This window comes from Aulonocara sp. 'chitande type north' Nkhata Bay, linkage group LG7, assembly GCF_057382095.1.
Source record: "Aulonocara sp. 'chitande type north' Nkhata Bay isolate Kocher_YH1m ecotype deep benthic linkage group LG7, A_spYH_male_GT1.1, whole genome shotgun sequence".
NCBI classification, from domain to species: Eukaryota; Metazoa; Chordata; class Actinopteri; order Cichliformes; family Cichlidae; genus Aulonocara; species Aulonocara sp. 'chitande type north' Nkhata Bay.
In genome coordinates, this window is record NC_141350.1 from 31,954,694 (window position 1) to 31,968,094 (window position 13,401).

General features: G+C 41.4%; 1 long non-coding RNA gene across 1 annotated transcript; it reads right to left on the bottom strand.

Annotated features, from left to right (window-relative positions):
- Positions 1-270: 270 nt before the first annotated feature.
- On the bottom strand, positions 271-13,024 carry LOC147325499 (uncharacterized). Its single transcript, XR_015130572.1, has 3 exons — positions 12,900-13,024; positions 1,564-1,664; positions 271-1,444 (listed from the first exon to the last, which is right to left on the bottom strand). It is a non-coding gene; the product is annotated as an uncharacterized LOC147325499 (long non-coding RNA).
- Between the last annotated feature and the right edge of the window lie 377 nt (positions 13,025-13,401).

Genomic DNA, 13,401 nt, shown 5'->3' on the forward strand with positions numbered 1-13,401 from the left:
AAAAGCTTCAGTGCTTCATGAAGCTTCATCTGCCCATCACTACTGGCAACCTCCAGGACTCGGTCACTGAGATTCATACTTCTCCAACACTTTTAGCAAATACAACTATGGTATTGTAACGGTGGCACGACAATGTAAAGGGGACCAAATGGAAAAAACAACCACACGAGCCTTCAATTGTTTTCAAAGCTTTGAATATATTTTCTCTTTTTTGTGGTACAGAGGTTTCGTCATGCTCACCAGCAACACATCTAGAAAAAAAATCCCCCGAGCCGCTCAACAAACCCCTCCTTAAATAGATGCTGGTCATACCATCAACAATAAAATGTAAAAAGGTCTTCCCACCCCGACACAGCCCAACTACAAAAACCTATACAGTGAAACATTGCAGTTATTTTGACACACCTCACAAATATCTAATTACAAAACACCCCCAGCTAAACAATATCCCAACTAACTAAATCAAATCAAACTGAAAATCTCGTCAGATGGTTTAACCCACGATCAGTGGGTGATTGGTAAACTCCTCTCAGGTGAACATCATTAGGCCATAATCATGTGTGCACTCCATGACTAAGGCCTTCAGGAAGTTGACTTCAAGGGAGAGCGAGAGAGAGAGAGAGAGAGAGGTTAATGGACTTCAAAACAAAAGCATAACAAAATCAAAACTTCCTATTAGACACTGTGAGTGCGTACATCATATAGTGAGGGCGATGCTCCCCAGCACCCTCACGGGTATCAATTAGAAAATTCAAAGTGACTTCTTTCTTATCTTATCGCAGTCACAAGGTTTTCAGAAAACTTGACCTCTGACCTTGAGAGGTTGAGGTCACTCACTTTCACTTTTCAGTATCGACAATGGCTGGGCATATTTTTAAAATATAATGAATTGGAAATAATAGGGAAAAAAGTGGTCAATCTAAATGCCAGTAAGCTGTACTTTCTCAATGCTAGAATACTTATGCTGATGTAAAGATAGACGTACTTTGGTCCCTTAATGCAGAGTGATGAATAATGAAAGATACAGACATAAGAAAGTTCACAGCACACACTGCGTAATTACAATGATGCAACAATGATGAAAACTAGGCAAAACTTTTATGAACAAAAACTAACAAAATTAATGCTTAAATTTTAACTTAAACTAATAAAGAACTGTTGTGAAAAAGAAGCTAAATACACGGTGCTTAAAATAGAACTGTATGGACAGCTGGTGTGTTCAGGGTTATTAAAAGTGGACTGAATGGAATCCACCGATGAAAGAGTGTCAACGATGATGTGATAGCTGGGCAGCCCGTCAGATTAATTTCCTGCTTGATAAAATGCTAATTAACTGTCAGACAGGCAGCAGACTTCTCTCTGTTAATCAGATCCACGACGGCAGAATAATGAAGAGTCTCTCACTGTAAGATTTTTTTAGACATCTTATTGTCCAAAGGAGGACCTGTTAGGACGAAGCACAAAGAATAAAGCAAAGTATTAAAGGAAATAAGCTCCAAATTCATAAAAGAATAAAAACACAACCTCAAGTGGAAAATGTTAGAAAATGAATTTGCTACCCACACATTTCCTAATTGTTCATCTAAGTGGGGGTTTCAGTTAAAGGTCCCCAAACATCTGTTTGCAGTTGAGTCTTGTGGCCCTGCTCCACTACTCATTAGACCCTTCATGGAGAAGAAGAGCAAAGACAAAGTGCAATTCAACTGAGCGTGTCACAACAGCAAAGCTCTCCAACAACAGAACAGCTGTCTTTACAAATGACTGCTCCATGCTGTGGACTGATATCTCAGTTATCATTATTTATTAATCAGGGATTGATTTATAGCACTCATACTGAAACAGACAAACTAGGCAGCTTCACAGATGAGATAAAATAAAAAGATCAGCCATGGGAAAATAATAGTGCAAACTTAAGTATTTAGGACCATAACTCTGTTTAGATTCTACTGTTGCATTCTACTTGCATGCCATACACTGTAGGGTTATATACTACGTAAGATTACATAAGACTGTTGCACTAGTTTTTGCATTATCTGAACTTTTAGACTTTGCCAAGCCACTGGCCACACAAATTCTTCAACATTTTAATAATTTAACATGCATAAATACCACAACACATACTGTATTATTCCAGTGCTTGAGGAAAATTTGTTACCTTGCTAGTTAGCTGGCTGTCATTAAAAATGACAATTGCAACATGTTATGATTATGGACGTGGAAAACGTATGTTTCTAATTAGACATTTAATAGCCTACTAACTTCTTCTATGGTGTAGATGAGCTTAATATGCATGCACACCAAAAACTACTACAGCACCTGTACAGCCTATGCTTAATAAAAATGTTATCTTGTAGGCAGGTTAGTTTGCTATTATTGACACTGCAGTCTGGACTGCATAAGGTGAATAAACTATCTACCCTGCTTTGTGGATACATGGTTAAGAAAACAAATGAACGTATGGATGGATAGATGGAAGGCATTGCGATCAGATGATGTATTCTCCTACTGGCTGAAAATTAGTTGGCAACAAAACCAAGAAGGTGACCACTGAAGTTGAGAAGTACAGCATTCTATATCCAACTCGCATACCATGCACATATACCTGTCATATGTACAGATTCATTTAGGCACTCAAAATAGAGAGTCTAAACGTGGAGCCGATGCTTTTACTCGTGTATTTGTGTTCATATTTGTAGCATTTCTGTTTTGGGTTAGTTTCTGTTCATGCTTGTGCCTTCCACTCTTGAATTCGCCTTGTCTTTAGAGCCTACTGTAGTCTTGAATGCTATTCACACATTTAATGGCAGTCCCTTAAAGTAGACATAGCACAGTGCTTTATCCAGTGAGTCATCCAGGCAGCATGCTGATGTGGTTTCAGCTCTGTCAAACAGCAGGTGGTGAAGGCAGCCTTCTCTGACTTGAGCTGGAAACACAGACGCTGATCAATAACTTGCTGTTGGGAGCTGAATGTATGAGCTTCCATCTGTGCCAAAAAAGGCCAACTGTACGTCTATCAGGCTATATTGTCCTTATCTCTTCAGCCTGACAAACAGCTTTTTCCTAAGTGTTTGTGTTGTCACCGTCATCTAGAGTGTCTGTTAATGTAACGTATACGCCATCGGAGATCCTGGTTTCTAAACAGATGGCAGTTCAAACTTTTGTCTTGGCATTTTATTCTTGTAACTATGCTTCACGTTGTCAGACTTCAGCATGGATTTAAGGGGGTTACTGGAGTTTGACCATTCAGCGTTCAGACAGAGTGCATTACTCAGTGCAAAATACCTGTATTGAACAGTAAATAAGGAGCTATTAGGCCAGAAATTCTACTTGAAGTTTTGTCAGTCCATTACTGTGAGTGACTAAAGGTGCTTAGTAAGTTCAGTTTAACCTCTTGTTGTCTACCAGGGCGCCAGTGAAGGTTAGGGTTAGGTTTGCATCTACACATGTATATGGAATTTTCACTTCTTTTTTTTCACTTTTATGTATATCAAACCTAAACGGAAGTCTTAAATTTTAAGGAAAACACATGTAAGGACTATAATTGAGACGTAACATAACACGTAACTCTTGGTTACTTAACCCAGGTTTGTTTAACATGCAGCTAAAATGCAGTCCTAAATCTTCATGTTTTGCCTGGTTTGCTGGCGATCTTCACGATCGCCACTTTCTTTACAGACAACATTTACTTTACAGACAATAAGATAATGTTTCAATGGATAAAAATCTGCATTCCTAGGGAGGCAGTGACTTTTTCTATTCTTTTACAAGCCTATGAGAAATTATGCAACTCCATCCATGGGTGGGCTTTGTGACTTTTTAACTTAAATAAAATAAAATTTTATCTTTATTTTAACTGAAAGGAATGTGTTCTAAAACCAATTAATCATTTGCACATTTTTATGAGACTGGATTGATGTTCTCCATTCTAAATGCATCCCCTGTACACTGAACTGGACAACCGAAGGTGCTGTTGTGTTGCCATTCTGCTTTTCATGCTTTGCATCTGGTTGTGCTCTGTATTAATCCAATCAAATACCTAAAGCCAACATTTAAATAACTCTGCAAACAAGTATTATATGCATATTCTGATAGACAGTGCTGTGAAGGAGACTAAATGTTCATAAACACTGTTTACCCACCTCTCAACTCTAAAGTAGTCTTTGCCCAACCGACTCTGAGTGTTTATACACACTTCACTTTGTCACACTGCACACCTGTTGGTGAGCTCTTGTGCTTGTTTTGTTTCCTGCTAGAACATTGTATTTTCATGTCATCAGTGTGCTCTTAGTAGAAAGCAGCATCTATCCACCAACCATGTGTGCAGGCAGTAAAACAAACACAACCAGCTGAGAAACTCGAGAGGCAAACACAGCAAACAATATCACAAAGAAACAGAGAGCATCTGTTTTATAAAATCACAGAAAATGTTTGAGGAAGAAAAAGAAGTAGCTCTGGATCTGGTTGAGAGACGCGCAGTCTCGTAGAGGATGAAAAATTGAACACATTGAATACAGGCAGTAACACTGTGTGGTAAAGCAGCTACAGAGTGTTTTTCATTTCTGTCCTGATCAGTTAAAAACCATCAAATTCGAGTGGATTACTTTCTGAAAACATCTATTAATAACTCCACATAATATACATATGATGTTATGGTCCAAGATTTTATAGTGAGACAATATTTGATGAAAGTTTTTGCCACCGAAAAACTTCCTCATCACAGCTGTGAAAAAATAGTGTAGGTGAGAAGAGGTGACCTTTGATGACATCTTGTTTTCTTGTTTTTTGTTTTGTTTTTTGTAGAAGGATGTAAACATGTTTATTTCTGTTGTGTTTGTTAACACAATGCCACACTGCCCCTCCCAAAGTCGGGCCATCCAATGCTCAAAACAACAAAACAACCCAAGAGCTGCATCTAAGACTCTACAGGCTGCATGCTAAATGTTAAAAGTTCATGACAGTGCAAACTTCTGGAACAATGCCCTTTGAATAGATGAAACTAACATGGAGATGGACCATGCCATGTTTGGCCAAAATCAGACCAACTGTCATGGAGGCCTGTTGATTTGGGCTTTTTACCCCTCTACCAAACATCTTAGATGAGTTTAAACCTCAGTGACCTTGACTTTAAGAGCAGAGGTCAAGTTTTCTGAAAATCTTGTAAATGTGATAACTTGAGAACAATGGGAGGATTTTGAAATTGATACCTGTGGTCTACTAAAAGTCTGAAAGGGTGCCAGTTATTTTTTGTTTGCAGCCACAGGACCTGGGCACCGTCCAGTCATTGAATCAACCATGAACTCCTCCATATACCAAAGACAGCATGACTCAATCTGTCCGATATATTGGATCATGTACTGGAACAGTGATCCGCTCCAGCAAATCTACAGCAGATTGGCAGAAAAATAAAAGAATCAAGGTGCTGCAATGGCTCAGTCAGTCCAATTCCCAGCCTGACTAAAATGTGCTGATGGGACCTTAAGAGCACTGTGCATAAACAAAAGCCCACAAACCTAAAGCCCCTTTTCCATTAGTACCTACTCAGATTGACTTGCCACGACTTGACTCGGATCAACTGGTTTTCCATTACAATCCGTGTGTGCGTGCTTGTTGTTATAGCAACAGGACATAATCAAATGACATAATTAATATGCGACACAAACGCTACAACAAAGGTGGACGTCGAGGCAAGAATATACCCGCTGCTCGGTTGCCAGGTTTCAAAAATGGTGGTTTTAATTTTTGTGAATGAGACACACTCATCACTCGTCCAGTGATGCTACTGACCAGCCAATCGGTGGCATGAAGCATGATGACGTCACATTTTAGTAACACTTTAGTGATGACCTAATGGAAAACCTAACTGAAAACTGTGGCGAACTGTGCCGAATTGATCTGAGTAGGTACTAATGGAAAAGGGGTTTAAATGTACTGAATCAGCAATATAAAGAAGCATGGGTCAAAATTCATCCACACGGATGTGAGAAACTCAGCATTTTACTTCCAGTCATTGAGGCTTCAGATTTTTCTACATAGACCTGAATCCTGATGTGTACAGTAAGAACTGTCTTTACATGTGTGTCTGGCTAAACTAAATGGCTAAACTATACTAAATAATAGCTTCCTTTTACAGTGAGCATCCTGAGGAACCAGTGTCCACTTGATTTAAAGAATTCCTGGGCATTTAAAAAAGAATGAAACTTCACCAATAAGTCACAAATTAACCACTTATCCAAATAACTTTGCTGCAAAAACAGCTCTGACCTATCAGGGAGGATCTGGGAGTCCTGTGGGTTACAGTAGACACTTTGGGTTTCTGGGTTGAACACCTTGGGGTCTTTGTCAGGTTGCTCGAGCTGTTCCTGAGCATGTTTCAGAGGTATGACAGTATGTATTGTAGTGCTTGAGGAGCTTGCTACCATGTTTGCTGTGCAGTCGTGTTTAGGTTGGTACTTGTCAACGTAATATCCACAAGAATGGCAGTTTCCCAGCCAAGTCTTGCGCTGTTATTGTCTTTATTGTTATGGTGAATATTTGAGACATTTATAAAGATTATTGTGTTCAACAGGAACCAGTGGGCTTAAAGTTTTGGGTTTTGTCTGTAACTTATTGATATTAACGTATGCTAAATTGTTTGAGTTTTCCTGCATTGACAGCTCTTTTTTCCTTTGTTTCTGCCAAGTTACTTGTTTAACAGAACAAAGACCCCAGAAAGTCTGTCTGGGATTGTTTAGCTCAGTTGTGAACTGCATTGAGTCTCTAAGTACCAACAGTTTGCTGGAGAGGAAATTAGGGGATTTAGGGTCACTGCTGAGCACTTTAACCAAATGAGCTTTACTGTGTGAGAGCTTTAGTGTGTGAACAGGCCTCATAATGAGCTGCTGAGAGCTTCAGTCCTGAAAATCACTGAACAAACAGTCATCATGGAGGGGAGTCCGGCTGTTAAACTCAGCACTGATCCAGATCACATCAGATAATGTGAAAAACCAGCGGTCCCTCTCCGTTAGTTTGGATATCGTCAATGCCCCCTGCTGACCATAAATCACAATGCTGCTGTTTTTGATGCTGGCTCTTGATGATCAACTCTGACTGCAACTGACATCTAAAAATTTTCTGGCCTCAAGACATTCAAAAAGATTTTGAGCTTGTTAAGTGATGTTTATAATCCTGAACTTTGCTCAGTTGTTAATCAACCTTTGCAGCCGTCTGTGAAAAGAACCATTAAAAAAGATGTGCAGTAAAGCATACAGTGTGAATAACAGCTGTCAGGTGAATGTTGCTGTTAAGATGAAAAAGTAAAGATTCTTAAAATTAGCACTCACAATTCCCTCTGTGTCTCCAGTTAAAAGTGCATTTTTTACCTATTCTTTAGACTGGAATTTGGCTTTAAACAATTACGATCTGTGCAGAAGGTAAACAATGGAAGACAGTATTGGTATAAAAAAAAGGATTCAGCATTAAAATATTTGAGGTTTTCGATATTTGTCAGCAGCTCATAGACTGTGGACTGCTTTTGTTAAAAACTGTACAAGATTCTGAAAGAGTCCGATTAAGCAGTTCAGCAGGATTTTTTTGTAATACAGCCAGGACTGCAGAGGTGGCAACAAGATGGTCTCTCATAGTGAATGGTAGCTAGCAGAGACTGGAGGTTGGCAAAGTGAGTTGAGCAGGTGGCTGTGGAATAGGGAGCTGGTCTGGGAAGCTTGGAAGCTGATGGTTCACTGGCAGGTAGCTAAGTGAGGCTGGCAGTAGTGGGTAATAGATTAGAACACACAAGCTACTATGAGGTCAAACAACACAAGGAAAAATGTGCTAACCTAGATTCTGGTATTGTATTAGTACCACACCAAGCAGTCTGGTGGAAAATCTACTGGAGACCTGAGGTTTATTTACTATGTATACTTGATTGGTGTTCTCTAAAAAGAGCCGGAAATCCCATCACTACTACAAACATACTGTTACTCTGTGTATGTAGAATAAAGAAACATTTGTTTACTCAATTTCAGTGACTGTATAGGAAAACACCATACTCCTAACGTTTTGTGCTAACAGGAAATGATGCAATACAATGAAGTACTTCAGAAATATTTCCTTTGCTTTATTTCCTTTTGGCAGTGCAGTGTAGATGATGTATTTCAACAACACACTCAAAAATCAGTTGACCAAAGGGAACATGTCAGAGAGAGGTGTTGATTTGTGATGCAGCTTACATTTTAAAGGAGCTTCTAAAGAAGCAAATCGTTTAATTTACAGATCCTTTTAGGATATTAATGTAAGTAAACAACTTTTATAATTTACTCAGTTGAGTCAAAGCGACAATGTTCTGGATTTGAACCTGCTCGTCTTTCTGTGTTCAGTTTGTGTTTTGTTTGTCTGGTTTTTGGGAGGGATCGGAATTGATTGATGAACCTGGCTATGGTTGGTAATCATGTCTGTTTCTCTCTGTTAGCCCAGTCCAAACTGGTAATTGTGTAATCTGGGGCGGGATGGATGGGTTAACAAAGCATCAAACTGTCACTTTATCATAGAAAGCTGCTGTTTATTTCCCATTTTGAATGGTAAATGGCCTGCATTTGTATAGCGCTTTTCTAGTCCCTAAGGACCTCAAAGCGCTTCACACTACATTCAGTCATTCACCCATTCACGCACACATTCACACACTGGCGATGTCAAGCTACATTGTAGCCACAGCTGCCCTGGGGCGCACTGACAGAGGCGAGGCTGCCGGACACTGGCGCCACCGGGCCCTCTGACCACCACCAGTAGGTGGCAAACGTGGGGTTAGTATCTTGCCCAAGGATATTTGACACACAGCCAGGAGGCAGCCTGGGATCGAACCACCGACCTTCTAATTAGTGGCTGACCTGCTCTGCCACCTGAGCTACAGCCACCCATTTTGAACCAAAATTAATGCTTCTTTTGATCATAGCAGCATCAGAATAAACATTTATAGCCCACTCTATCTTTTCTTTAACCCTAAATAAATCTTTAAACGAAAGAAGCTCAGTGAAATTATTACCTTACTATTACCTCTTCCAGACACTAAACCAAGGCACAATGTACATTTCAATTCCTTTAATTTTAAATATGTTTATATTGTCTATCCTGTAAAATAGTCAGATGTCTATTCATATTAATGTACAGAATTCACCTGCTTGCTGCTACTACTGCACATTCACCCAATGTATATACTACATATACATACATATATATATATATATATATATATATATATATATATATATATATATATATAAAAACACCCAGCACGCCCCTGCGGGCGGTTTATCCTTCAAGCTCGGGTCCTCTACCAGAGGCCTGGGAGCTTGAGGGTCCTGCGCAGTATCTTAGCTGTTCCCAGGACTGCGCTCTTCTGGACAGAGATCTCCGATGTTATTCCCGGGATCTGCTGGAGCCACTCGCCTAGCTTGGGAGTCACCGCACCTAGTGCTCCGATTACCACGGGGACCACCATTACCTTCACCCTCCACATCTCCAGCTTCTCGTGTTCCTTCTTCCTGATATTGCTGTCATTCGGAACCGCTACATCGATCACTACGGCCGTCTTCTTCTGTTTGTCTACCACCACTATGTCCGGTTGGTTAGCCACCACCATGTTGTCCGTCTGTATCTGGAAGTCCCACAGGATCTTAGCTCGGTCATTCTCCACCACCCTTGGGGGCATCTCCCATTTTGACCTCGGGACTTCCAGGTTATACTCGGCACAGATGTTCCTGTACACTATGCCGGCCACTTGGTTATGGCGTTCCATGTATGCCTTGCCTGCTAGCATCTTGCACCCTGCTGTTATGTGCTGGATTGTCTCTGGGGCATCTTTACACAGCCTGCACCTGGGGTCTTGCCTGGTGTGATAGACCCCAGCCTCTATGGATCTTGTACTCAGAGCTTGTTCTTGTGCTGCCATGATTAGTGCCTCTGTGCTGTCTTTCAGTCCAGCTTTGTCCAGCCACTGGTAGGATTTCTGGATATCAGCCACCTCCTCTATCTGCCGGTGGTACATACCGTGCAGGGGCCTGTCCTTCCATGATGGTTCCTCGTCTCCCCCCTCTTTCTTGGGTTTCTGCTGCCTGAGGTATTCACTGAGCACTCGGTCAGTTGGGGCCATCTTCCCAATGTATTCTTGGATGTTCCTTGTCTCATCCTGGACTGTGGTGCTGACACTCACCAGTCCCCAGCCCCCTTCCTTCCGCTTAGCGTATAGCCTCAGGGTGCTGGACTTGGGGTGAAACCCTCCATGCATGGTAAGGAGCTTTCTTGTCTTTATGTCAGTGGCTTCTATCTCCTCCTTTGGCCAGCCTATTACCCCAGCAGGGTACCTGATCACGGGCAGGGCGTACGTGTTGATGGCCCGGATCTTGTTCTTACCATTCAGCTGACTCCTCAGGACTTGCCTGACCCTCTGCAGGTACTTGGTGGTTGCAGCCTTTCTAGCGGCCTCTTCATGGTTCCCATTTGCCTGCGGGATCCCCAGGTACTTGTAACTGTCCTCTATGTCTGCAATGTTGCCTTCTGGTAGTTCAATCCCCTCAGTTCTGACTACCTTCCCTCTCTTTGATACCATCCGACTACACTTCTCCAGTCCGAACGACATTCCAATGTCATTGCTGTATAGCCTGGTAGTGTGGATCAGTGAATCGATGTCTCGTTCACTCTTGGCATACAGCTTGATGTCATCCATGTACAGGAGGTGGCTGACAACTGCTCTGTTCCGTAGTCGGTATCCGTAGCCAGTCTTGTTAATGATCTCACTGAGGGGGTTCAGGCCTATGCAGAACAGCAGTGGGGACAGAGCATCTCCTTGGTAGATCCCGCACTTGATGGTGACTTGTGCTATGGGCTTGGAGTTGGCCTCTAGTGTTGTACGCCACATCCCCATTGAGTTCCTGATGAAGGCTCTTAGGGTCCCATTGATCTTGTACAATTCTAGGCATTCCAGTATCCAGCTGTGGGGCATTGAGTCATAGGCCTTCTTGTAATCAATCCAGGCAGTGCACAGGTTGGTCAGTCTGGTCTTGCAGTCTCGGCTGACTGTTCTGTCTGCCAGTAGCTGGTGTTTTGCGCCTCTGGTATTCTTGCCAATTCCTTTCTGTGTCCCACTCATGTATTGACCCATGTGCCTGTTCATCTTAGCCGATATGATGCCTGACAGGAGCTTCCATGTAGTACTGAGGCAGGTTATTGGTCGGTAGTTGGAGGGGACCGGTCCCTTCTTGGGGTCCTTGGGGATCAGGACCGTCCGGCCTTCAGTTAGCCATTCCGGGTGTCTCTCGTTAACTAGCAGCTGGTTCATTTGTGCTGCCAGACGCTCGTGGAGTGCAGTCAGCTTCTTCAGCCAGTAGGCGTGAACCATGTCGGGCCCTGGTGCTGTCCAACTCTTCATACTGGAGACCCTTTCTTGGATATCTGCCACTGTGATGGTTACTGGACCCTGTTTAGGGAGGTCGCTGTGGTCCTACATATACATATATATATATATATATATATATATATGTATATATATATATATATATATATACATACATATATATATATATATGTATATACTACATATACATATATATATATATATACATATATATATATATTAGGGGTGCAACGATACACAAAATTCACGGTTCGGTTCGGTTCGATACTTTGGTGTCACGGTTCGATATTTTTTCGATACAAAAAAAAAATGCTCATGCCTTTTTAATTTGTCATTTATTAAAATTATAAATATATATTTTAACACAAAAGTACAGTTTTTAAATTTAACCCTAACCCTTGTGCGTGTTGTTTTTTAGCTTGTCATATTGCAGCCACAGAAATTCTTTTGTCCATGAAACCATAAAGCTGCACTTTCTTTTTGCCTTATAGTCTGATTTGTCATAACTTCTCCGTTTTGTGGTAAGCTTTTCTTTGGCTGTCACTTCTTCACCCTGACCTGTCTTATTTGGCTCAGCAGAACTAAAATATATATCTGTCTGTGAAGGTTCTCAATCATCCAGGTCATCGTAGTGAAATATATATCCTGCCGCACTCACATAAGCTCAGCGATTCTCTGCGCGATCAACCTCTCACATGTTTAAGCTGCGGGAGATTTCACTTGTCATGTTTGCATAGTAAGCTAACAATTAATAAGACGATGTCAGAGGAATTGGTGCACAAATTATCATCACTCACAGATCAGTGCTGTCGCTCTCTATACACAGTTCGCGCGATTGCAAAGTGAAAGCAAAAAAACAAGCGCAAATTCAAACACGATTTCAATATGTCACATATTGACAGTGGCTCACCCAATGACATAATTACCCAGCTACATTTCTGAAAGAATGCAAAAGCATTGACATATATTTTTCCTTCCTACAATAGCCCGACAGGCAGGGGAGAGATAGCCCCGGGACGTCGGGCTAGCGATATTGCGAGCCCTGTATCTGATTGAGGAATCACTCATCTTTGGAAAAGAGAGTTTATTACAGAGAAATGTCTCTTTCCAAAATAAAAGCTATACTATCCGCTTCTTCTGGGCTATATTCTCAGCAGCATATTAAACATATCAGGTCTCCATAAGGAGAATCCTGTGCTAACAGCTGTCTAAATGACTCGGCTAAAGTTTGTAGCATGCATGCTTGTTGTTTTTGTCTTTGCACTAGGATGATGTCGGTGTAAATGTGCAGTCATATTCGTTGTGTTCCCACTAGTGCTTTCAGGTTAATCTCGTTGAAATAACCTTAACGCCACAACACGGCAAATCTCCGTTAACGAGCTACCCTATACAGAGGGGCTAGACGGCCAACACGTTAACGAGCTAACTGCGCTAACACACTAGCTCCCACCCATGTAATTGAGCATTGCATGGCACATCCAACATACTGTTTTACTTTAGTCCATGACTCGCTTACCTTCAGGGTCATACGTCACATGAAAACCAAAATAATTCCAAACGCCAGATCTGAATGAGGGTGGGGAGGTCCACTTCTGTCTCGCTAGCTTGCCCTGCGCTCTTCCTTCTGACGATGCTGTCTGTGTTGAGTGCTCAGTGAATCTGCGTTCGACTACTCCGCCTAGGCTGCACTCTCGAGCCTAGGCGGAGTAGTTAAATGCAGATTCACTGAGCGCTCAACACAGACAGCATCGTCAGAAGGAAAGTTGATAAAATAAATTACAAATTTTGTATTGTTCTTTTTTTTCTCCCCTTTGGTTTTCTTTCTTTCTCTCCCCCTCTTTCTTTCATTCTTTCCCCCTGTCCTATCCCACAGTCATGTCTGTCCCGTTTGCAACTGAAAATAAAATAAATTCATAATTATAATAAAGGTCAATCAAATGGACCAATATGATGATCCACTTAAAATAAATCCTCTTGGCATCTTTCTTGGCCTCAAGACAACAATTCTGATGGCTATA